Genomic DNA, 24,788 nt, shown 5'->3' on the forward strand with positions numbered 1-24,788 from the left:
TAAAAAGATGTATAAAGTCTGGGAATTCAGAAATGTTAAAGTCATTGTTAGACTAGACTCAGTCTTGAGTATGGAATACCAATATGGAAATCTTATAAGAAAACAAGATGAGTAAAATGGAAGAGAGTACATCTGGAAATATAACAAGGGCATTCATGGATATGAAAATTTAATGTACTATGAAAGAGTAAAATATTTGAACTTGTACAGTGCCTCATATAGATATTTAATAGGAGAGTGTATTCAGGATTCTATAGTAATGACAAGTGTGCTAACTGGTTTTCTAAGAGCAGCTGATGCATGGAATAGATCAAATAACATTAAAGCAAGCACTAGTTTAGATATTTTTAACTTTTCTGGACAGTTATTATGGGAACAACTGCTTTGGCATATTGTCAGACTAGAACAGCATTAAGGCCCATTCTTGAAATGTATGTATGTATGTATGTATGTATGTAAAAGGATGGTGCAGTGGTTAGCATTGTCAACTCATAGCAAGAGGTTCTCCGGTTTGATTCTTGGCTGGGGTGCCTTCTGTGCAGAGTCTTCATGTCCTCCCTGTCTTCACGTGAATTTCCTCTGGGTGCTCCAGTTTCCTTCCACATTACAAAGACATGCATCTGGAGTGTTTCCCCCCAGGCTTGTGCTGAAAATGGGCTCTGTCCCAGTTGGACTTTCCCAGTAAATAAATGGTAAATTAATCATTAAAAAGAAAACAGAGCACTAAGATACTGCAAAGGTTTCCCAAACTATTTTGTTTGATTTTTGAGGGCTTCATGGCTTCTAGTGAAAGCTACATGAAATAAAAACAAAATATAGTGCATTACTTAAGTTAAATGTCATATTTATTGAACACAACTGTTACTGACTGTGAGGCCTCTCCAGTGGCGTAGATGGATAAAGCCATGAGTACAGGCCAGCCAATATTGGTTCAATTAGCTGCTTGGGTGATTGACAGAGAGTCAGGGAGGAGATGAGCACAGAGGATGCTTGTTGATACACTCCCTAAGAAGAGGCATAGCACATGTGTAATCAATGAACATGAAGGCTGGGAAAATAGAGCGGGTAGGTCATAAACAAAATAATAAATCCCCCTGGATGGAAGAAAAGATAAGCCAAGTCCCCAGGACACCCTAAGATCTATTACCAGCCCCATCAAATACAGAGCAAGTCCATGTGGTTGGAGAGTACCTGGTAAACTTGGCAAGAAAATTGAAAAAGGGGGGCTGGGCCAGTAACAATGAGGTCCGGGGAAACAAAAAAAAAAAAGACTTAACTGTAAATTATATTAAATGCTGTTAATTAGTAAACTAAAGCACATAAATATTTGCAACTGACAAAAAGATACCATTGCTGCTATCAGCTGATTGTTCAATATTGCTGAAGATATAAATCCACACCTAGTACCAAGATCCAATAAATGTATTTATAGAACTGTGCAATCCCAGCATGGAAAACCTGTGCTGCATTTAAATGCCTACTTGTACGTGAAGTAAGTTGTAAAGGAGAGGAAATACTGGGCTTGCAAGTTTAAAGTAATGATCTGGTGCAAAGAAAAAGCACCAACACAGCCAGGAGTTTGGGGTAGGGAAGTGTTACACAAGTCCTCCAAACATCATCACCTTCTGGATTCTTGTGCTGTGGAGTTTTACCAGACATGCACAGACCCAAGAGTGAGACCAGCTGTGTCTTTCAACGCTCCTTGCCTATTGGTTGATGAAGATATGTCATGCCTCTGTGGAAGATGCAGCCTTGTCCTGTCAAAGAATGGTGCAGTATGTGCACCATATGTGATAACAGCACATTACGAGGAAGTGAGAGCCTGACATTGGACAATTTGGATGTCTCCACGTGGGAGGTTAAAATGGTGAGTTTGCGGATAAGATCTACAATGATAGTAGTACTGGATTAGTCTCTGATGTTTTCAGTACTGCAGCAAATTCAGCTGACTTGTTAATGCGTACTGTTTGGATAAAGGATGGGACATTTATGACTAAAGGTACTTGCATCTGTACATTTAACATGACACTATTTAATTACATGGCATAATAAAGGGCTGTTCCTCTAGTAGCACTCTCACAGAGCTCAGAAATTATTTAAGGGTTTCAACTGCACCCAGAGCCATCCAGGCTAAGCTAAGAATATTTTCTTAATTTACGGCAGTTGTAATTGCTTTATTTAGGGATAGCTTTAGTTTTTAAATGTTTTATAATCATTTATTAAATTCTGTGGAAAAAAAATTTTCTCTGTTTGTTGGCATTTTCTAGTTCTGTTTGCCTCCAGATCACCTTGATGAGGACACATTAGTCAGGGACTTAGCTATCTGGCAGTTGTTTGTTGTTTAATCTGCACTTGGGAAGATACTTTTGCTGTATTTTTAAGGCAAGACATTCCTGAATCATCCATCTTGTGACATAATGTGTTTAACCTGTTCTCTTTCTGCATTAGTAAGTACTCCAAGGTGCTCAATATGTGGTTATTTATTGGCCTAAGGGCACAGGAGTCAGTTTTGAAGCTTTTTATTCCCTCTGCTATAAATCAGGCACGTTTGCATGGATCTGCCCACCATGCGGCAGCAGTTAGCAGAGCCCTGTATAGTAGCAAATGCCTAGACAGTTAAATTTCCCTAAAAAGTTAGGATTAAGTCCAAAACCTGTTAAACAGCATAGCATTGTGGGGAATTAAGCTTAGAGCGGCTAGCCTGTGAATCAAATAGCACTACTGTATCTTGGCACTATGTAACATAGGTTCATAGAAGGTTACTAGGCTAGGGGCCCTGGAGCCCTTGCAAGCCTTACCACATTTATCCTGAGTTGCCCCTACTGTCAATAGTTAGGTGAGTGAAGTAATTAATAAGGACTGTCTCTGTCCGCAAGGGACATGGACACCACCCCAGGAGTGAAATCATGGTCATCCATCCATTGATCTAGATTGCATTTGAAAAGGGGGTAGGAAGGGGTTCTGCTTGATGTGAATGGAAGGCTTGTTCCAGAGAAGGGATGGGCTCAGAGATGTAGCTCTCTCTCCAGCATGATTTGTTTATGTCAGAGACTAGGTTAAAATCCCTGGAGTGAGTGACCCTAGTGTAGTTTGATTTATTTATGTGTAGCATTTTCATCAGGGCCAGGTCAGAGACTGCCCTGTAAGCCAGCCATAAGTCACCCCTTAGCAATCTGTAGGAGACAGAATACAGTGACAGGGCTTTAAGTCTTTCCATGTAGGACTTGTTTTGTGTAGCCTGTATTTTCTTGAGAAACCTCTGTGGTCTATCCAGCTGTTGCAGGTGTCTGGTGAGATACATGCAAAAGGGAGCATTGTACTCAATTATTGGTCTGATAAGGGGCGAGTACAATGGAATTATAACATCCATAGACCTAGATGCCCTTAACCTCAAAAAATACCCTAGGAGACACCTGTTAAAACACAATCCTTAATCCTAAACAACCTACCCTATTACAGGCCCAGATAACATGAGTATCTAATTTCCTAATGTCTCTTGTGCCCAGCTTATTAGATTGGAAAATCCTGAGACACCGTAGAAATTATTTCATCTTCTTAGACAACCTGTTAATCATTAAAGAAAATAACAGTATGCAAGAGATGTAAATACTCAACTTCCTTCAGAGGCCAAGAGCTTGCATATAGATGAGGTTATCAAGAACACCTACAATGTATCTCTCACACATACTCATCACCACACACACAGATTGTCTTTTGCTGAGGCACTTTAAAGAAATATTTCCAGTCTCAAAAACTTCAAAAGCTGCCTAAAAGCAGCACTGCTCTTCAGAAATTACTGAAACACACACCAAAAGAAACACTAAATATCTCATATAAACCTACATCCAATAGTCTCCCAACAGCAAAGCCCATAAGGGAGCATATACTTTACCTAATTAATATGCTTGTCATTGGACACTCCACTGTGTGACAAACGTTTCACTCACCATCTTAGACAATGAGAAGTTAATGGTTAGTTACCTATCTGGAATCATGATCCACAATATTACACATGCACTACAGTTACTACATTCCAGGTACCAATATGGTTCTATCAAAGTCCATGCGGGTATAAATGACCTGAGACATAGCTTACTGAACTACAAGAAGAAATACATAATGGATCTCTCTGAACGTGTCTCTCAGACAGGTATGAGCCTTGCATTCAACAGCATTCTACCTTCACCAAGGATGATGCCAAAGTACAAAGTGATTGATTTTTAATATTTACTTTCTAAAATTGTAGAAGAAAACACTATATTCTTGATTGAAACATTATTAGAGATAGTATTGACCAACAATTATATGGTCTTTGAGGGGCAATTTTATTTACAAAAATCTGGTGGCAATGGGGTCACCATGTGGTGGCAGTTTTGCCAATGCTATTATGGCGTATTGGGAAAACGAGTTGTTGTTCCCAAACCAGTTGTTTCAGGAAAATGTCTCCTGGTATACAAGATACCAGGATGACATGTTTTGCATCTGGAAGGGGGACAAATCTTTAATACCAACTTTTATCAACAACATTACTCAGATGACCAATTTTTTTAGAGTTCACGTATAATGTAGAAGAGACCTCTATTAACTATCTTGACATTCTGTTAGTTAATGACAGAATTAATTGCAAGTATAAAAGTGTAATATACAGGAAGCCAACTTATTCTAATACATTTCTGCACAACTCTAGCAGTCATCCTTACCATCATAAAAGAGCCGTTGTTAAAGGCCAGATGGTAAGAGCAGCTAGAATGATTTCAGATGATGTAGACTTTGAGAGCGAATGTGAACATCTCCAAAGCATGTTTATGAATAGAGGTTACCCTCTCAGTCTAGTGACCAACATTAAAAAAGAAGTAGCGTATAAAAGAAGTGTTAGACACTTTGAACGTTTATTAAGAGACCTAAGCGAACAACAAATTGAAAACAACTTAGATCAAGAAGCAGCTTCTAAAAGTAATAATGTAAGTGACTACAAGACTAGTTTCTTATGTACATATTCATTGGACTATCAACTCATTAGAGAGATTCTGAATAAGAACTGGAATATTATTAAAGAAGAGCAAATGTTGATTAAGGCTTTAGGAGCGAAGCCTCACATTACTTATAGGAGAGGCCAAAACTTAAAATCCCTCTTAGAGAAAAAGAAAAAGCCACATTCGAATAGTCCTAAAGGAATGTTCAAATGTGGGGCTTGTTCTCAGTGCAAATACATTATGGTGGGCAACAACTGTTGTATTAACAACAAGAAGTACATGGCTAATTCTAGACATAATTGTGAAACTAGAAGTATCACCTATGTAGCCCTATGTGGTCAATGTAATGCTTATTACATTGGCAAAACAGAAAGAAAATTAAAACAGCGAATAGACCAACATTGCTACGCCATAGGGAATGGAGACATCAATAATGCACTGGCCAAACACACTTTGGAACGTCCCGGACATAATTTTAAATTTGCCGTTTTACAACATAGACCTTATGATATTAGGGGTGGACCATGGCAGGTTTTATTAGAAATTGGAGAATTGATATGGCAAATTAAGACAGGGGCACATATTCTGCCAGGTCTCAATGATCATTTATCTATCAAATGTATATTTATTTTTATTTTATTTTATTTTATTTTTACATTTGTTTACCGGGCTAGTCTAACTGGATACATATCCATTTTCAGTAGAGGCCCGGGGAGAAAAGCTCCTAGGTAATACAGTGAATTTAACATAATTCTATCTATGGATATATAAGACAAATACATCTATTTACAGTGCCAATTACAGGTTATCATAGTAAAAAAAAATAACAGTGTAGAATGCAGGCATAACAAAGGATGCAGTTAAAACCCAAAAATTTACAGTATAGAATACAATCATAGCAGAAGAAAGTAATATAGCTTAGGAGTTCTAGAGATAGTAAGTAGAACTAGTTTTATAAGGAAGAAGTTTCTTAGAAGAGTAGGTGAGATGGGAAGATTAGAGTATTTAGTGACTCTTGAGCTAGTCAGGTTTAGAGCATGGGCATAGCCAGTGAGTTTTGAGATGCACTTTCAGATTGTTTTTGAAACTGGAAAGTGAGGGAAGTGTGGAGAAATCGTTTGGTAGGAGATTCCACGCTTTTCAAACTATATTAGAAAAAAGTGAGTCACCAGCCTTGTTGTTTGTTTTAGTAGTATGTGCTAGGAGTTTCTGAGAAGACCTTAAGGAATCTAGGTTTTTATAGGGAGTGATTAGTGTGGAAAGAATAGGTGTTTTGGAAGGTGTGTAAAGGGTTTTGTGAGCTATAGTTAGTTGATGGTATTTAATTAGATTTTGTAGTTCAAGCCATCCTAGCTGTTTTAGATTAAGGCAGTGATGGGTTCTAAATGGGTTACCTGTTGCAAATCTGGCGATGTTATTGTAGGACATTTCCAGTTTGCTTAGATTATTTTTAGATAGTTTAGTAAAAATAGGTGAGGCATATAGAAGAGGAGAGATTAGATGAGTGTATGCTATTGTGGTTCGAGCTGAAGGTAGGAGAAATTATTTTATCCTATATAGAGAGCCTAACTTTTTGTTGACAGTTTTTATAGTATTGTTTATATGGGTATCAAAGTTTAGATTATTGTCAATGGTGACTCCTAATAGTTTGGTGGTAGGTTCGGGTGATATAATAGTTTTATTGGTAGAGTTAACTGAGAAATCCAATGGGGGGATTTTCTAGTAGGAGAGAAAAGGAGGAGTTTAGTCTTTTTGGGGTTTAAGAGAAGGCATCTATGTGTGAACCATTGCTCAACTATGTTAAAGACTTGTTGGGTGAGGTAGAGAAGTTCAGAAGAGGAGGAGGAGGCTTAGCATATCAGTGTGGAATCATCTGCATATTGTATGCATGTGGCTTGGGGGATGGCAAGGTGAAGGTCATTGATGAAAATGGAAAAAAGTAGAGGACCAAGGATGGATCCTTGGGGGACACCAAGGTTGACTGGCAAGTGAGTAGAGAGAGATTTGTGCCATAGTACGGCCTGTTGTCTTTTGTCAAGGTAAGACTGGAACCAATTTATGGAGGATGAATCAAGTGACAGGGATTTTAGTATTGTGATGAGAATTTGGTGATTTACCATGTCAAAAGCTTTAGACAGGTCAATAAATAGGGCAGAAGAGAGTTTGTTTAGATTGCGGTGTTTGTTGATACTATCTGCGAAGGAAAGAAGGGCAGTAGTGGTGCTATGTGAAGGTCTAAAACCATGCTGACAGTTGGCTAGTAAATTATTTTGTGTTAGATGGTGAAGTAGTTATCTGTGAATGCATTTTTCCATTATCTTTGCCAGAGGTGAGAGGAGGGCAATGGGACGATAGTTGGAGAGTTCAGTGGATTGCCCACCTTTGTGGAGCGGGGTAATATGGGAAATTTTCCATAAAGTAGGGATATAGCTTTCGGTAATAGTTCTATTGATCAGGATAGATATTGGATAGGCAATAGTTTTAGTGGCTAGTTGTAGGAATTCAGCAGGTAGTTGGTCTGCTGAGGGAGAGCATGGTTTCAATTTCTGAAGAAGGGTTAGTATATATGATGTTGGTATGGGTTGAAAGTGAAAAGAAGGGGGAGAGGTTGCTTTATTAGTAGGTAAAGTAAAGTTGTTAGGTGAGAGCTGACTAGCTAGTGTTTGTATAGTGTCAGTGAAAAACGTATTAAAATCATTGGCTATATTTATTGGTGTTTTGTGTTCAGTGTTTTGTGGGTTAGGAGTGGTGGATTGCCCTGGATGAAGTAGTTGGTTGATACTAGACCAAAATTTCTTTGACTTGTTTTGACTGGCTTGTTGGGATAGGAGGTAGTAGTTTTTTTTGTCGGATAATATAACTTTTTTAGTTTGGTTTCTTAGTTGTCTAAAGGTTTGTTGGTGTATAGGGTTTTGAGTTTTTCTCCATTTTGCCCAATGTTTGTTTCTATCATTGATTTTTTTGTTTGGTTTCTTTAGAGAGCCATGGAGCATGTTTGTTTTTAGCTCTAATTTGTCTGGTAGGGGCATGGTGGTTCAGGATGGCAAGGAAGTTGGAGTTAAAGTAACTAACGGCTTCATCTAAAGGTAGGTTTTGTAAGGGTGACCAGTTACATGCTTTTAGTTCCAGCTGGAAAAGTTCAAGGTTAAAGTTCTTTTTAGATCTGATGTTTTTAATGGATATTGGAGAGGGAAAGTTGGTTTTATGTCTGATGATATAGGCAAGAGAGTGGTCACTTAAATCATCAGGGAGGGTTCCTGAGTCATAAGTATGAGGAAGATGGTTAATGAGAATCCAGTCTAATAAGCTTGATTTCTTGTTGTATTTATTTATCCTGGTAGGGGAGGTAATGGTTTGGGAATACCCATATAGGTTTATATGGCTTGAGGGGAGACTGCTGCAGAAGCAGGTCCACTCAATATTTGTGTCACCTAGAATGATGGTTTCTTGAGGCAGGTTTTGGGATAGCCAGCAAAGAATATTGTCCATGGTTGCTATGTTATTACCAGGAGGTAGATATATACAAACAATATAGATGGATTTGGCATTGTTAATAAGAAGTTTGGAAATAAGAAAACACATATATTGAAACTATGCTTTGAAGAGATGACTTGCATTTATATTTTAGACAGTTTAACACACTCATTTACACATGCATATCTACTTTTACATCCATACACTTTCGCTTAAACACCAATAATTGTATGATGATTTATTACTTAACGTAAGAATGGTTTAGCATTCTTTAAGATAAGCATATATTGTTTTGTCTGCTTGATTTAAAATGGGGGTTTTTGGACTTCACTCACATTTGCTATGTAACCTATGCCAAGTTACCTGCACACACATTTTTCATCACTTTATAATTTATTTTATTTTTTTAGTTATTTATAATCAACATCATTTAGTATTTTTTATTTAACATGTACATTGATGTGCCATAGCTACAATCACACGGACATCTGCACCATTCAGGAAAAGTATCTAACTGATTACTTTAGCTCCATATGCCATAGGAGGCACACACTTTTTCGACCGCCCACCCTATAATACATACACATACTTGTATGTATTTGTATACGATTGTATACCTCATGTCCTAACATTTAATATAGGTTTATACTTATATACTTTTATATATTTTTTAACATTTTTCACCACATTTTTAGTAGACTTATTTAATGTTCAACTTGATGGATTTGAAGTGACAATTTCATAGTTTAAATTGCATTTAATGCAATATGCTTTCTTGAGTGAGACGCTTTAACATTGAAAAAATGACTTGTTTTTTTATAAGTAAAGTCACTAGCCCTTTAACAAATCATGTTAGGATTAATAATTGAATGATTCATTTTTAATTTGTTTATATAAAGGATGTTAATTGATTTTTATCTTTTGTCTGAGGAAGGTGAGGCATAGTCCACACCGAAAGCGCTTACAAATAAACAGTTTGTTTTTTTATTTTCTGCCGGCTCTTATTGTGTTTCTAATGCTTAGTTTTTACAGATTGATTTTTAATAATTTTTTTCTTCTGTCATCATTGAGGGGTATCCAGTATCTCCCAGCATGACAGGACATGGACTATACTGCTTTGTCAAGGATGAGCTGAACTTTTCCCCTCTAGACTTTTGGTACTGGCTAAAACTTCAGAACCATTTTTAGCCTTGAAATGATGTTAAAGTGTTACTGTTTGATGCCCAGAACCTAAACCAAAAATTCCACACACTTCAAGCCCTCCTTACTCTGGAGAAGGTAAACATGTGTGCCCTGACCAAGACTTACTTTAAAACCATAGAAAGTACTACAGGAGTACAAGGCAACAGTGCCTTCTACAAACAAAAGCACAGACTGGGGCCAAAGGTGGAGGTGTCCTAATCTCCTTTGGCAACAAACATACCTCCAGCTTGGTTACATAGGATTCGGCAAACCCTTTATGATTTCTTCGAGAGAGATGGGGAGGCAAGTAGTTGCTATATGGTGACTCTGGACATATGTTCCCTGTTTACAATGATTCCAAATTATGTTGGCATCAAAATTATGAGATTCATACCCCTCAACCTCTCAACACAAGAAATCTGGACAAACCCAGAAATAATGGGGGGACAAAGGCACAAAAATAGGGACATATTTAAAATACTGCTTGTATAAACTTAGAAAGTTGCTAGAATGACAGATTCTCCATTATACATTTTCTGAAGGATATAAAGTGTGAAACTCAAATGATTGTCATGATTTAAATTGTTTAGTGACTTCAGTCCTCTTTGATTTGAGTCTGAAGAAGTTACTCTGACTGGGAGTAACGAAAAGCGCTTAACTGTATTATTAAACAGAATTTCCTACATTGCTTCCAGTGGACGTTTGTTCGTAGTTATTTTGGATCAGCAGTTTGTTTTCTACAATACAGTTGATTTGCCAGAAAACCACAAATTTTATGAGGAACAGACCAAAAATAAGAGGCAAAAATCTGGACAGTTGAGAGATATGAGACTGCATCTCACTCACAATAGTGAATATTCTAATTCCCAGATTATTTTGTTTTGCACCTTAACTGAGACTGTTTTGGAGAACAATATCTTCCTGTTTGATAAAAAATATTTACAACAATGTGTAGCAATGGGTACCATATGCGCAAATTCTTATGCTAATATGGTACTTGCACAGTGGAAATCCATGTATTTATTGAGTAATAACATATATTCATAAAACATAAGGTTCTATAAGAGCTTTGTTGATGACATCTTTATGCTATGGAGAGGTCCCTTGCCTCTCCTGATGGAATTTGTCGGATACTTGGAGACGACCACTTCTTTCCATTGATTTACAGTGAACACTTCCAACCAGGAAATAAATTTCCTGGATGTTAAAGTAATAAAAACACTAGATGAGATGTTCATTACTAAAGTACACAGGAAATCTTGTAGGAGTAACACACTCCATAGAGATAGTATGCACCGGCTATATATATATATATATATATATATATATATATATATATATACATATTGTCACAGGACAGTGCACAAGGTTGGACAGGATTAGGAATAAGTATATTAGAGGGTCAGCCCAGGTTGGAAGGTTTGGAGACAAAGCCATTGGAAGGTTTGGAGACAAAGCCAGAGAGGCAAGATTACGTTGGTTTGGACATGTGCTGAGGAGGGATGCAGAGAGTATTGGGAAAAAGATGCTAAGGATGGACCTGCCAGGTAACAGGAAAAGAGGAAGGCCTAAGATAAGGTTTATGGATGTGGTGAGAGAGGACATGCAGGTGGTTGGTGTGACAGAGCAAGATGCAGAGGACAAGAAGAAATGGCAACAGCTGATCTGCTGTGGTGACCCCTAACGGGAGCAGCCAAAAGAAGAAGGACAGTGCACAAGGTTGTCAAGACTGAACAATTTAAATCAAAATTTTGAAGTGGAGGTAACCCAGTTATATGAAGGGAAGAGGCTACAGAGATGCTGAGGTACACACAACGGTCCATGAGGTTTTTCAATGTAGGGAACCGAAAGCTAAGCCCTTTTTTTCTAATAGAAGTAATGAGAGTGTGTTTTAATCCCCTTCACTAGACTAACTTTGACTGATAGGAGAATAGGAGTTTCCCTTTTTTATTCAAGTAATGTGAATGTGGTCTGTGATACTATCAGATGCAATTGGCTGATTCTTACTACAGATAAAATTAAACAGATAGTGGGGAACCAGCCTAGGTTCTTGTTTAAAAATAGGAGGTTTAAAATGTATACTTGATTACTGAGTGAGGGACACTGAGATAAAGGATGTCTCAACGTGTAGGAACAGTCCCTTGTAGATCATGTAGACTTGTAACTAGAGTCATTTGTTTCATCCATCCAGTCACATCTCAGAGGTTTGTACCTAACTTGTATGTAGATTACACCAGCAACAATGTAATATATTTAACTATTTGTTTGGTCTGCCCATGTTTTCATGTGGGCAAAACCAATCATACTTTAAGAGAGAGAATCAGAGAATATTTAAGTGAGATACATTGCTGTAGGTGCACAAATGCATTAGCAAGACGTGATCGAGAACGATACTTCACATACCTTCAGATTTATGGTTTTACAATTGATAAAAACCGAGATGAAACTCGGTGACATTGACAATTTTACTGAAGTGAATGATACATTTGCAGGCAGGAAAAGAGTATGGACTTAAATGAATGGGCTTTCAATACCGGCTTTAAAGGTATACACCAATTAAGTGATTTTATTGTATAATTAAGTAGCTTTCTACTATAAATTTGATTGTGCTTTGTTGTTTGTTTTAGATCTGGTGAAGTGCTACAATAGCATGAAAACACTTAGCTGTTTTACTTTGCTACTTTAATAAAATATATGGTATGTTTTAAGGCTTCTGCTGGATCCTTGATATTATTTTTGCTGTTGCTGCCTTGAGGGATTTTGCTACACGTTTCCTTCTGGTTAAATAGGATAACATTGAGCTCGTCCATATGCAAGTCACCATATATAAAGTCCTTCACCATATCATAGCTAGCTACAAGTCACCATCTATGTCCCTAGAGTCTCATGACTCATACTAATCCTAATCCTACTAGAGGTGCTCACCATCCAACCTATCACCCTTCTCATGGGTGATTTTAACTCCCCCGCTTTAGATTGGGGAACAGGCAATGCTTCAAACTCACAAGCACTATGCTTCCTCGACTTTACTAAAACAAAAATCCTGGGACAGACATTTCATGCTCCAAAAAGAGGATCAGACATACTGGATATGGTTCTCACCAACATGGGTGAGTGTTGCACTCCCCCACCCCACAATTATATCCTCACTAGTGAGGTCAGGTCACAAAGCAGCTTCCTTTGAAATAAAAAACAACCTAGAAGCCCAGCTAAACTATTAACAGTTAGGAATTATTCTAAGGCAAACTACATCCTGTTAAATCACATTTTGTCAATATCCAAGGCAGCCCCACCCAAAAACCAAATATACCTAATGCAGAATTATTCAGAGAGTCCCTATACAAACATGTGAATGGCTGCATGGAAGCAGTCATACCTACCAGAACTAAACCCAGAACAAACAATGAAAAACTCCATTGGTGGAACCCTCACCTAAACAGAGTATATAATATAAGAAAAAAAAAACAACTTCCAAAGCTGCCTCCTGAAAAGTGTAAAATATGACCTATCCGGATCACTTGTGGCACTCCAGCTACAGTCTCAAAACAGGCTACATTCCAGGTGAATGGAGGAGTGCAACAATCATTCCCTTCTACAGGAGAAGAACATTAACTGACCCAGAAATCTAATGACCCATCAGTCTAAAGAGCCTAAATATGCAAAGCCATGGGCCGAATAATCATGGAAATAATGAACAAAGACATGGTCACTGGACCTATCCCAATGTGACTTTGTTAAGGGAAGGTCATGCCTATTTAACCTAGTAGACTTCTTTGGGAGGGTCACCAATGCAATAGTCAAGGGCAAAACAGTGCATACTGTGCATCTTGACCTGACAAAACTCAGGCATTGTTGACAAGCTCTCTTAAGAGGGCTTAAATCCCTACATAATGCACTGGATTTCTGGCTCTCTCAGGCATGACCCAAGAAGTCAGAAATTGGTGAGACCAGCACCACCATGAAAGCGGTCACTACTGGAGTATCCCAGGTCTCCTTGCTGGGCCTGCTCTTGTTTGGTATCTACTTGTTGGGTCAAAGCTAAAATTCAGGGCTTGTAGTTCACCAAGTTTGCAGATGACTGTAAATTTTGAGTTATTATAGATCCCCCCCCAAGACACCAACATCTTGTAAGAAAGTTTAAACACACACAAAAGTCACTTCTGCCAAAGTCATGACCTAAAGCTCAATGCCAAAAACTACATTATAATGCCTTTTGCGGAAAGTGTCAACCCAAGTTAATTACTCCAACAATACACTCACCCCTAAAAGTTAACCCAGTGGTAAGGGATCAGGGATCATATGTAGACAGCAATCTGCCCTTTTACCAACACACAGCTAAGACAGTAAGAAAATCTTTCTATGTCTCCAAGCTTAAAGGTAAGGTTATGGCATCCAGGTCCATGTAAGTTATATAGTACCACAATACCGGGCCCTTATCAGACCAATCATTGAGTACAATGCCCCCTTTAGTATGTACCTGACCAGACACTTGCAATAGTTTGAACACCTACAAATGTTCACCACCAGGAGAATTCAGAGCATAAGCCTAAAGGTGCTCTCTCTACATTCAGCATCCAACAAGCTGTTCAGAGGTGATCTTTTTCTGGCTTACAGGACTTCCTCACACCCAGCCCTTATGGATTGGTTGCACATGTGCAACACAAACAGCACCAGAAACACTAGATCTAGGGGTCTGAACTTCACTTATATCTGTCTCTCCAGCACTTTGTCATGTGTCCCAAAGGATCTCCACACTATGAAATAGATTCCCTGTCCATGTAAAATAAAGTTTATTTCTGGCACTTTTAAAATGAAACCTTGACAAATGAATGGGAAATCATTAATTTACCCCATTCTGGCCCCAATGTCCCTTATGGACAGAGGTCATCAATAAGAAGTATTATCCTTAATTACACCCCCCCCCCATAAAACCCCTATTAACCTCCCTTACTAATATGCACACCCCTGTATAGATTCCATTGATACTCAGGATCCATATGGATTTGTGGTGCATGGCTAGGCTGTTAATAGCCGTTGTAGTTGTTAGCCTACTAACATCCTATGGGCCTATATGCTTTAATGTCCCGAAAGTCATATAAGCCTTATAATTTACTATGGCAATGTGTATACAAGCTGCTGTGTGACTTTGACTAGCCTGTTAATGTAACATATGTGCCCCATGACTTAGACTCGCCTGTTAATGTAACATAGGTGCTGCGTGACTGACTCGCCTGTTAATGTAACATAGGTGCTGCGTGACTGACTCGCCTGTTAATGTAACATAGGTGCTGCGTGACTGACTCGCCTGTTAATGTAACATAGGTGCTGCGTGACTGACTCGCCTGTTAATGTAACATAGGTGCTGCGTGACTGACTCGCCTGTTAATGTAACATAGGTGCTGCGTGACTGACTCGCCTGTTAATGTAACATAGGTGCTGCGTGACTGACTCGCCTGTTAATGTAACATAGGTGCTGCGTGACTGACTCGCCTGTTAATGTAACATAGGTGCTGCGTGATTTAGAGCCTGTAGTTCTTACAATTATTGTGAAGAATATAGCTAGTGCAGAAAGGTTATTGTGTACTTTAGATATTACTTCTTTATACACCAATATACCACATTGGGCAGGCCTGCAGGCTTTGGATTATTGGCTTAATAGATCAGGGCTTTACAAACCAGGATTCAACACCTTTTTGATTTGTCTTACGGAATATGTGCTCACTAGTAATGTTTTTTACTTCCAAAATCAGTGTTTTTGGCAAAAGAAAGGGACGGCAATGGGTGCATCCTTTGCACCCATATATGCTGATCTCTTCATGGCATATATTGAGGAGATCATCATATATGATACTAATCACAATATTTACATGTGTGAAATGGACATTTGGCGCCGTTATTTGGATGATTGTTGGTTGGTGTGGAGGGCAGATGAGGAGTATCTCGGGGAATTTCTTGACTATCTTAACAATAATGTATGGGGCATTGAATTTAAAATGTCTTTCCATAGATTTAAAATATGTTTTCTGGATGTGGAAATTACTAGGAATCCTGATCATACATTGTCCACTTCCATTTTTAGAAAATTTCCTGAGTATAATTCCTTATTACATGCTTCCAGCCTCCACCCACAACATATCATCCAAAACATACCAAAATCACAATTCTTAAGAGCCAAGAGGATCTGTTCCAACCAGGCTTCTTATATCAAAACACGTGATGATTTGGCTTGTAGATTTTTAGAGAGGGGCTATCGTCCGGGGATCATTAACCAGGCCAAACAATGGGCTGCTAATTTTAATAGGCCAGACCTACTACGATACAAACATCAGAATAATAACGGGGATATACAGCCTTTACGCCTTGTTACAACTTATGGACGTAATACTCAAGGTTTCATTAATATCATTCAGAGACATTGGAATGTCCTGTTGGCTGAAGACAGATTACATCCCTTTCTTAGGGATAGATGTCTCTTCTCGTTTAGAAAGGGTAGATCTATAGGCTCTAGACTTAGCCATTACAAAAAGTATGTTTGTAGTCCTACAGGTAGCCATCAAATCTCCTTGACAGGGGGTCCCATAGTGGGTTGTTTTGCTTGTGGCCACTGTGCATATTGCATGCGGGACTCCCATATTTCGGAATTTACCAGCAAAAATACCTCTGAGGTCTTTGAAATTAAGACATGGGCCAACTGCAGTACCAAGTGGGTCATTTATTTGGTGACATGTACGTGTTTAGCATTCTATGTGGGACAAACTTCTCGAGCTTTTCGCTTGAGAATATGTGAACATTTAAGTGCTATCAAAAATAAACGTCCCAATAATGCACTATTTAAACATACTTTAAAGCACACTACTGCTAACTTTAAATTTATGGTCATTGATCACATCAGTGGGATTTGTAAAGACAAAGATGGTTGGCATGAGTTACTCAATTTTTTAGAAAGAAAATGGATAGTCAAACTGGGGGCTTTGTTTCCACCAGGTCTTAATGACCAATTTTAATGTTTTGCTTAATGGATTTCTATGTCTCATTTTGATTGGTTACATTGTCTTGTACCAGGTGTGCAGATATATATATAATGAGATGTTCCTTCAATGCATTGTTCTCATTTTTATCTGTATCCACTGAAGAAGGCTCTGTGGAGCCGAAACCGGTTTGGATGTATTGTATTGTATTTATATAACCTAGAGGATTTGTCCTTCGGGTTTAATTAAGTTGGTTTTGCCACCTTCTCATCTTGCTGGCTTTTGTTTTTTTCCATTGGTTCTTGTTGCCGTGCAAGAGGGCTTCACAAGCATTTGTTATTTGAATTGGACCGAAAGTCATATAAACCTTATAATTTACTATGGCAATGTGTATACAAGCTGCTGTGTGACTTTGACTAGCCTGTTAATGTAACATATGTGCCCCGTGACTTAGACTCACCTGTTAATGTAACATAGGTGCTGCGTGACTGACTCGCCTGTTAATGTAACATAGGTGCTGCGTGACTGACTCGCCTGTTAATGTAACATAGGTGCTGCGTGACTGACTCGCCTGTTAATGTAACATATGGGCTGCGTGACTGACTCGCCTGTTAATGTAACATATGGGCTGCGTGATTTAGAGCCTGTAGTTCTTACAATTATTGTGAAGAATATAGCTAGTGCAGAAAGGAACAGGAGCTTCTTCTACTGTATGCAAAAGGTGTGGACTAAGATTCAAACCTTGGGTTTATTTACTTAATTGAAACTTTACAGAACATCCATATAATATGTGAAGAAAATGTTAGCACTCTCTCACCCCCTTCCTTAGAAGCAGATTAAGTCCTAGATGAATTTGTTAGTCTTAAAAAAATGAATTCCACAATGAAGATTTGTGATACATAAGCTACTAATATGGACCAAACTACTCTGGATCTAACACTACTGATAGTAGGGACAAGGTATTTGATTTTAACAATTGTATACACAAATACTGCAAAGTATCTGATACTGAGACTTTGACTTGTAAGGGTAATGGCCATATGGTCAAGACAAACCTCAATCTACTTAAAAGTCAGCTTTTAAAATTAAGAAGTTTACAACTGGACATTTTTTTTTCATGAATGCATTCATTTGGTAGTCTGCAGAGGACTGAGGTACATAAAATTCTATTGTGTATTCTGTTAGGAAGTGATCTTTTCAAGGAAGTGGTCACTTTACTTAATAGGCAGGGATTACAGTTATTGGAACTTATGGCTGAACACAACACACGTGTTTATTACTGATTTAATAAAGGAAGCAAATTATTTAAATTATTGTTTTTCACAGGATTTGTTGTTTTTCAGTTACTAATCTAAAGACATTATCTGTATTAATATAGATAGACAAGTGGAAAAAATCAAAGTTAGAAAGAGAAAGAAATTGGAAAGGGATTCCAATGAATATCAAGATAATACATCACATTGCTTTGCACATGGTGGTTTTAAGGATAACATTTCAGTAATGATAACCATAGAGTTAGTATAACTTTCAACTGTATTTAACTACACATAGTTTAGATCCTGCCAATTCCCCTATTATAGAATATTTTGATTGTCCTGGTGATTCACGTTGATTATACCCCCTGACCCTTTAGAATTTCCTCCCTTCAGTTGATCCAAGAAACTTGCAGACAGGATCACCCAGACCAAAAGCAATCCCTGGCAACGGGACCTAGATGTACAGGGATCGACTTGATCACAGTATTTTTCACAGAGCTACTGAAGGGAGCACAAGTGGAAGAGGGAGAGGAACCAGAACAGACAGATGAGGTAGGGTCTATTTTTAAATCTGAATTACAGTTCTATGCAAATCAGTGGAGGGCATTTTAATGTAAGAAATGTTTCACATTTATTCCTAAGACGCTTATAAATGTTATGGATATTTTAACCAAACTAAACATTTTTACAGAGAAACTACATTTAGCTTATCAATTTGAAGGTAGTACTCCTAGTGAGCATGACATTTTTAAGAGGAAGAGTACATATAATCCCCCCTTGTCACCCTTTAGTTTTAGCTTTTGAAAGGGCATGTGAAACAGATATCTGTAAATATTTTTCCACTTATTTTTAAAAGGTTTTTATAATTTGAATAAAGATGAAAAATTGCTTTTAGTAGCCCTTATAAAGAATATAAACATTAGAATTATGAAATCTGCCATGGGGTGGGGTTGAGTGGTTAATTTTGATATCGACATCGACAGGAGCCATTTTTAAAATCCTGTTGGTGTAGCTGCTTGTCTCTTTGGATGGAGTGCTCATACCTAAGCTTCTCCTTTTAATTCTACTTTCCCTGGATCCCCACCAAGCCAAGTTCGATCTATTGGCCTGCAGTGCTCTTTAACAGAACCAGGCAACCTTGGAATGAGTGTTATTTTCAAAATATACAAAAAGTATGTTTTATCCTCCAGACAAAATTAATCGCTAGCCCTTGTTTCATTTCTATTGTAAAGCACTCCATCACGGATGTTAGTTTGCCCCTCCCCATACTGTACTTCCTAACAGCAGTATCCCTTTGCAAGCTGTTTCAACTATTTGAAAGCCCTGCTGTTTTTCTAGTATTACTAACCCCTTTCTCCTATAACTTGTGGTCTTTCTAAATCTTACATACTCCTGGTTACAAGTGTTTATTTTATTTCAAAAGAAAGGCATGCAAAACAAGCAAGTCCAAAGTACCTACTGATTTTCTTATTGTTTCATAACTTTAGCTGCCCCCATTCTGTACTTCTAATTGCAATCTGTCTTTATATGCTGTACTATTTGTATGCTCTGCTGTTTCTCTACTTCTACTAAACCTTTTCTCTTATAAATTCTTGTCTTCCTAATTTCCACATAACTCCTTGGTAAAATTGGCTTATTTTATTTCAGTAAGACAGGTATGCAAAACAAGCAAGTCAGAGTAACTACTGCCTTCTCTTATTGTTTCTGTAGACTTGCATATCTGTGAAATCAGGGCCAGCCCTTTTCATCATACTACTGCTATCCACCACTTTTCTGGTCTATTCTGATCCTCCCCCTTCCCACAAGAACAATTGCAACCTAATTAGGGCCAGCCCTTTTCATTATAACCTATAAACCTACTGATAGTCTTCCTTCATCTGTTGCCCGATACGTTCCCCTCCCTTGCCCAAATTCCCAGCCACCCCCAGTGGTCCTACTTTTATTATAAACATTAACCCCTCCCACCCTTCAACCTATACTTCCTCCTACAACTTCTCACTGCTCTCTCTCCTACTCAGCTAATATGTACAAGCACAGCATACCTATACTCACTGCATCAACACTCCTTGCATACATCACATCTTACCAAACCTCCACCATTCCTGCACTCAACCACTACCAATGTACCACCACACACACCACCACTCATATCCCACCTCTACTCTACTACTATCTCATCAGGTCAACAACCTTCCCAATACACCCTCTATATAGACTACAGACCACAATACCTAAACTAAAAACAACCCCACAACCTAACATAACCCTACCACCATACCTATTGCCCACAGAACACAATCAAAAAACTTCCCTTATAAGCAAACATATACAGAAACTGATAAAACTAATAATCTCATCCATATCCAACCTAACGCTCAGTGGAGACATCCATCCTAATCATGGTCCCTCTATCTCCAACCTCTCCCCTCATAATCAGACTACAAACCACATCTCCCAAATCGTAGCAAATAGAAAGCCAACCGACCTCCTTCTGATAAGCCTAAATATTAGAAGTATATGCAACAAGGTGCATGAATTCCATGCCACCATAGACTTCTACTCCCCTGATGTAGTGATCCTTACAGAAACATGGTTAAAACTACACATTACTAATGAGAAAATCCTCCCTACTGGTTACAATATACTAAGAGTAGACCGACTAAACAAAAAAGGAGGTGGTATAGCTATAATATTTAAGCAGCATATAGACATCCAGATCTTAAAGTTAGCAGCTCACCAAATAGGTAAGGAAGAAATAATATATACCAACTTTAAAATAAACCAAAATAAAACATAATAGGTTGCTACTTCCCACCTGGCCACTACATCCCTCCACTTTAAAACCTCTTCAGCTGGACTACCCACCACCTACCCCAAGAAACTTTAATTCTAGGAGACTTCAACACTGACTGGCAATCCTGCTCTAGCAACCACCCAACCCATCATGTAAATCTTCATGGTTTCATCCAACTAGTCCAGTCACCTACTAGGATAAATAACTCCAACAAACACACTACCCTTGATTGGATACTAGTCAATAAGAGCCCACAGTCATATATAGCAGGCTGCTTATCTGACAGCCTCAGTGATCACTCCCCAAACTTCTTACCAAGAAAACACCTTTATAAAGCAAAACCCATCATCTACAGTCAAATACACAAAAAAACTAACTTCAACCCTCTCTCATTCAGCTCATCCCTAAAATACTGTAACTGGCAACCTCTAAAATACCTCTAACTAGACGACGCAGTTAACTACTTTAATAAAACATTCCTAAGCATCCTTAATTACCACACCCCCATAAGACGTTCCTGAACTAGAGCCTAACAATCTCTATGGCTACAAAAACACATGAAGTCTGAAATGAAAAACAGGGATAAAGTGTGGGACAACTGATGCAAAACCAAAACCCCCCTCTACTAGGCAAAAATTCTTAGAACTACACAATAGAACAAAAAATCTTATAAAACAGGAATAAATCCAAAACTACCAGTCTGCCCTTACCTCCTCCCAACATAACCCCAAACAATTCTGGTCCTCAATAAACTCCATCCTCCACCCAGGTAAAGTAACTACACCCACTCCTGACTTAACTCACTCCTCCGAAAATATTGCTACCTCTTTCAACAATCACTTCACACAAACCGTACTATCACTAGCTAGACAACACAACCCCCCCCCCCATAAACCCACACCATCAACTAGAACTAACAATCTCCCAACTAGCTTCTCTTTCTCTCCTGTTCCTACCTCCAAAATAAAACTACTACTAACTAACCTTAAAACCACCAGATTAGCAGCAAACAACCTCTCAGGTAAATGCATTCAACTTGCAGCTGATGCTCTAGCCTACCCCGTATCACTCTTGATTAACAGATCCGTGTCAGAAAGTTATGTTCCTACACTATGGAAAGTCTCACACAATTCCTCTACACAAAGGAGGCCCCTCCACAGATCTAACCAATTACTGCCCCATAGCTATTCTCTCGCCACTCTCCAAAATACTATAGAGATGCAGTCATTCTCAAGTCTCAGATCACCTCCTTGCTAACAACCTCCTCTCCAACACACAACATGGTTTACGACCTAACCATAGCACCACCACCGTCTTACTCTCTTTCTCTAACACTATCCTACAAAATAAAAATGCAGGTTCTCTCTCCTCAGCTACCTTCCTAGACCTCTCTAAAGCTTCCAACATGGTCCCACACAAACTCATCTCTCTTCTCAATAACCTATCCTTCTCTCAACCAGTCATCAACGGGTTTCAGAGTTACCTATCTGACCGCCAACGAGCAGTTGTTTGGCAGGACAACCTATCCTCCCCAACTACCAGTCTCCATTCCATAGGAGTTCCCCAAGGGTCCATCCTGGTTACACCAATAATCTAGCCTCAGCCACAACACATGGCACACTCATACAATATGCAGATGACTCAACCATCTGCACAGCCCACTCCCTACCAGAATTGCAAAATGTCACACAGGAAGCATTTTCTTCTATTGAAACTTGGTTATCCGATGCCCAACTAATACTCAACCCAAACAAAACAAAATTACTAATCTTCCAAATCACCAAACTTACCCTACACAGCTCTCACTTTAACATCACAGCAAAAGACAACACCACCATCCATCCTACAGAACACACCAAATTACTAGGAGTAGAAATAGACAATAAACTGAACTTTGATATTCACATTTCCACGACCATTAAGAAAGTGCACAAAAAACTAGGAGCATTATATAGAAATCAGCAACTACTTACCCAAGCAGCTAAAACTTTGGTAGCAAATTCTCATCTTATCTCTAGCCTACTCTACACCTCTCCAATATTTACTAACCTTAGACAATGCGATCTAAGTAAGCTCGAAACCTGCTACAACAACATCGCCAAATTCGCCACAGGGGCTTCCTACCATACTCACCACTGTCTCTCACTAGCAGAACTGGGCTGGCTAGAGCTCCCACCTCCTTCAATGGTACCAACTTGCACTCACCCACAAACTAATAAACCAACCACTAAAAGTCCCATCCCTCCAGAATCAACTCCAACCCTACATAACCATGGGACCACTAAGATCCAGCCACAAAAACCTCCTACAGGTCACAAGAGCCATTAACTCTGCTGGAAAAGCATTATTCTCCTGCACTATAGCCAAACTCTGGAACTCCCTCCCATCCTCAATTACCTCTGTAACTTCTTGCACCCACTTTAAATCCTTACTAAAATCACACTTCAAAACTTGCCAGATATGCCCTTGTAACCTCCCCTCTAATACCACCCACTACCTCTCTCAGCCCCCTATCAACAACCTACTCTTAGCAAGCTTGGCTACTCGTGTTCCCAGCTACCTACCACATAATACTAACTTCTTGTAGCAACAACTTCTAATGGCTGTTATGTACCTCAAAAACATATTGTATCAATTGTTCACTGATGAATCTCAACTACATTTGTAACCATGTTTAGTATATGTCACCATATTTTAAAATTGTACTATGTTCTACAGCTGTTTTACATCTGTTTTCTTCTTGTCTTGCGTCCCTAACTGGACTAATGTCTATATTTAAATGCTATGTTTTTTAACTGTATAATGCAAATAATACTTAATGTGGAGCTTTTCTCCCTGGGCCTCCACTGAAAATGGACCTGTGTCCAGTTGTACTCTCCCGGTCAACAAATGTAAATAAAATAAATAAATAAATGTAAGCTGAATGTTTAAACTTTTATAGAATAGTCATACTTATATTTTGATATCTCAAAATTAAATAAATATAGCTTACAGAAAGATAGATTTACTTCTGGATGGTTGCTGGTCACAGTGGACCATATCTAATACCTTGTTTGAATTTCTTTCCAATAGATCCCCTTTTATTACATCGATATTTAGTATACCCAAGGTTCACAAGGATCTTGCCAAGCCTCCCTGAGACCCATAGCTTCTGCTCAGAGCTCCAAGACATATCGTCTGGGTGTGTACAAAGACTATTGAAACCATTTTTTCAGTAGATCCACATATCCTGAAAGATTCCTACGATTTTTTTAGGGAGGATCTCCCCAGATTTGTTGAACGAGAATTTGCATTTCCTCACTATAGATATAGTGGATCTGTTTACATATGTACCCAAGGACAAGAGTCTCAGTATGTGTAATGATGCTTTAATCAATGTTAACTTTTGCAGAATGATGAGATTTCATTGTTAGCAAATTTGATGGCTTATTCACTCTGAGCTGAATAAAGGAGGGGCACTGACCACAATACGTATCTTGTTTTCTTGCTTATTTTTACTAGTTATTGCATATTCTTACCATTGATTGTACTTTTTATTGTCTGCTGCCTACTTTTTACTGTATTTTACTGCTATAAACTATTCTACACTATTGTAGTGCAATAGTCTGCCTTACTGGGCCTGTTAAATCACTTTTGTTACTGTCTGTAAAGTTTTTTTAACTAGTTTCACTGTGAGAAGTATTAACTGGAAATTTTCTCCATTTGTTAAGCATCTGTTTGTTCTGATTTTCCTGCCAATGTTTGCAGTTAATCAGATTCTCTAGAGTATCTTTGCTCCTTTGTCTGTTTAAAACTTTCATGTAGTGTCCCGCTACTGTTTTTCTGCTGTGATAAACATTTCTGTAGTGTTTTCTGCCTAAAATAGTGTAGCTAGTAGCTGTAGCATGGTTTCCCACCCTCCCTCTCTATTGCTGTTTTGTTCTTAAATTTGGTGGCTTTGCAGTTGCACGCCTCAACTGTAAATTAGATCTGGGACACTCCTCCTAGTCTAATACAGAGAGAACATTTGGGAAGGCCAACCCTCTTAGTTTTTTAACCTTGAATTATCTTCTGTTCCTCCTTTCCACTTTACTTAAAAAAAACAAAAAAAAAACTTTTCATCTGTTTTAATAGTATTTGTTTCCTCCTACTGCTCTGTGAC

Source organism: Protopterus annectens, chromosome 9.part0, assembly GCF_019279795.1.
Source record: "Protopterus annectens isolate FY-2018-M chromosome 9.part0, PAN1.0, whole genome shotgun sequence".
NCBI classification, from domain to species: domain Eukaryota; kingdom Metazoa; phylum Chordata; order Ceratodontiformes; family Protopteridae; genus Protopterus; species Protopterus annectens.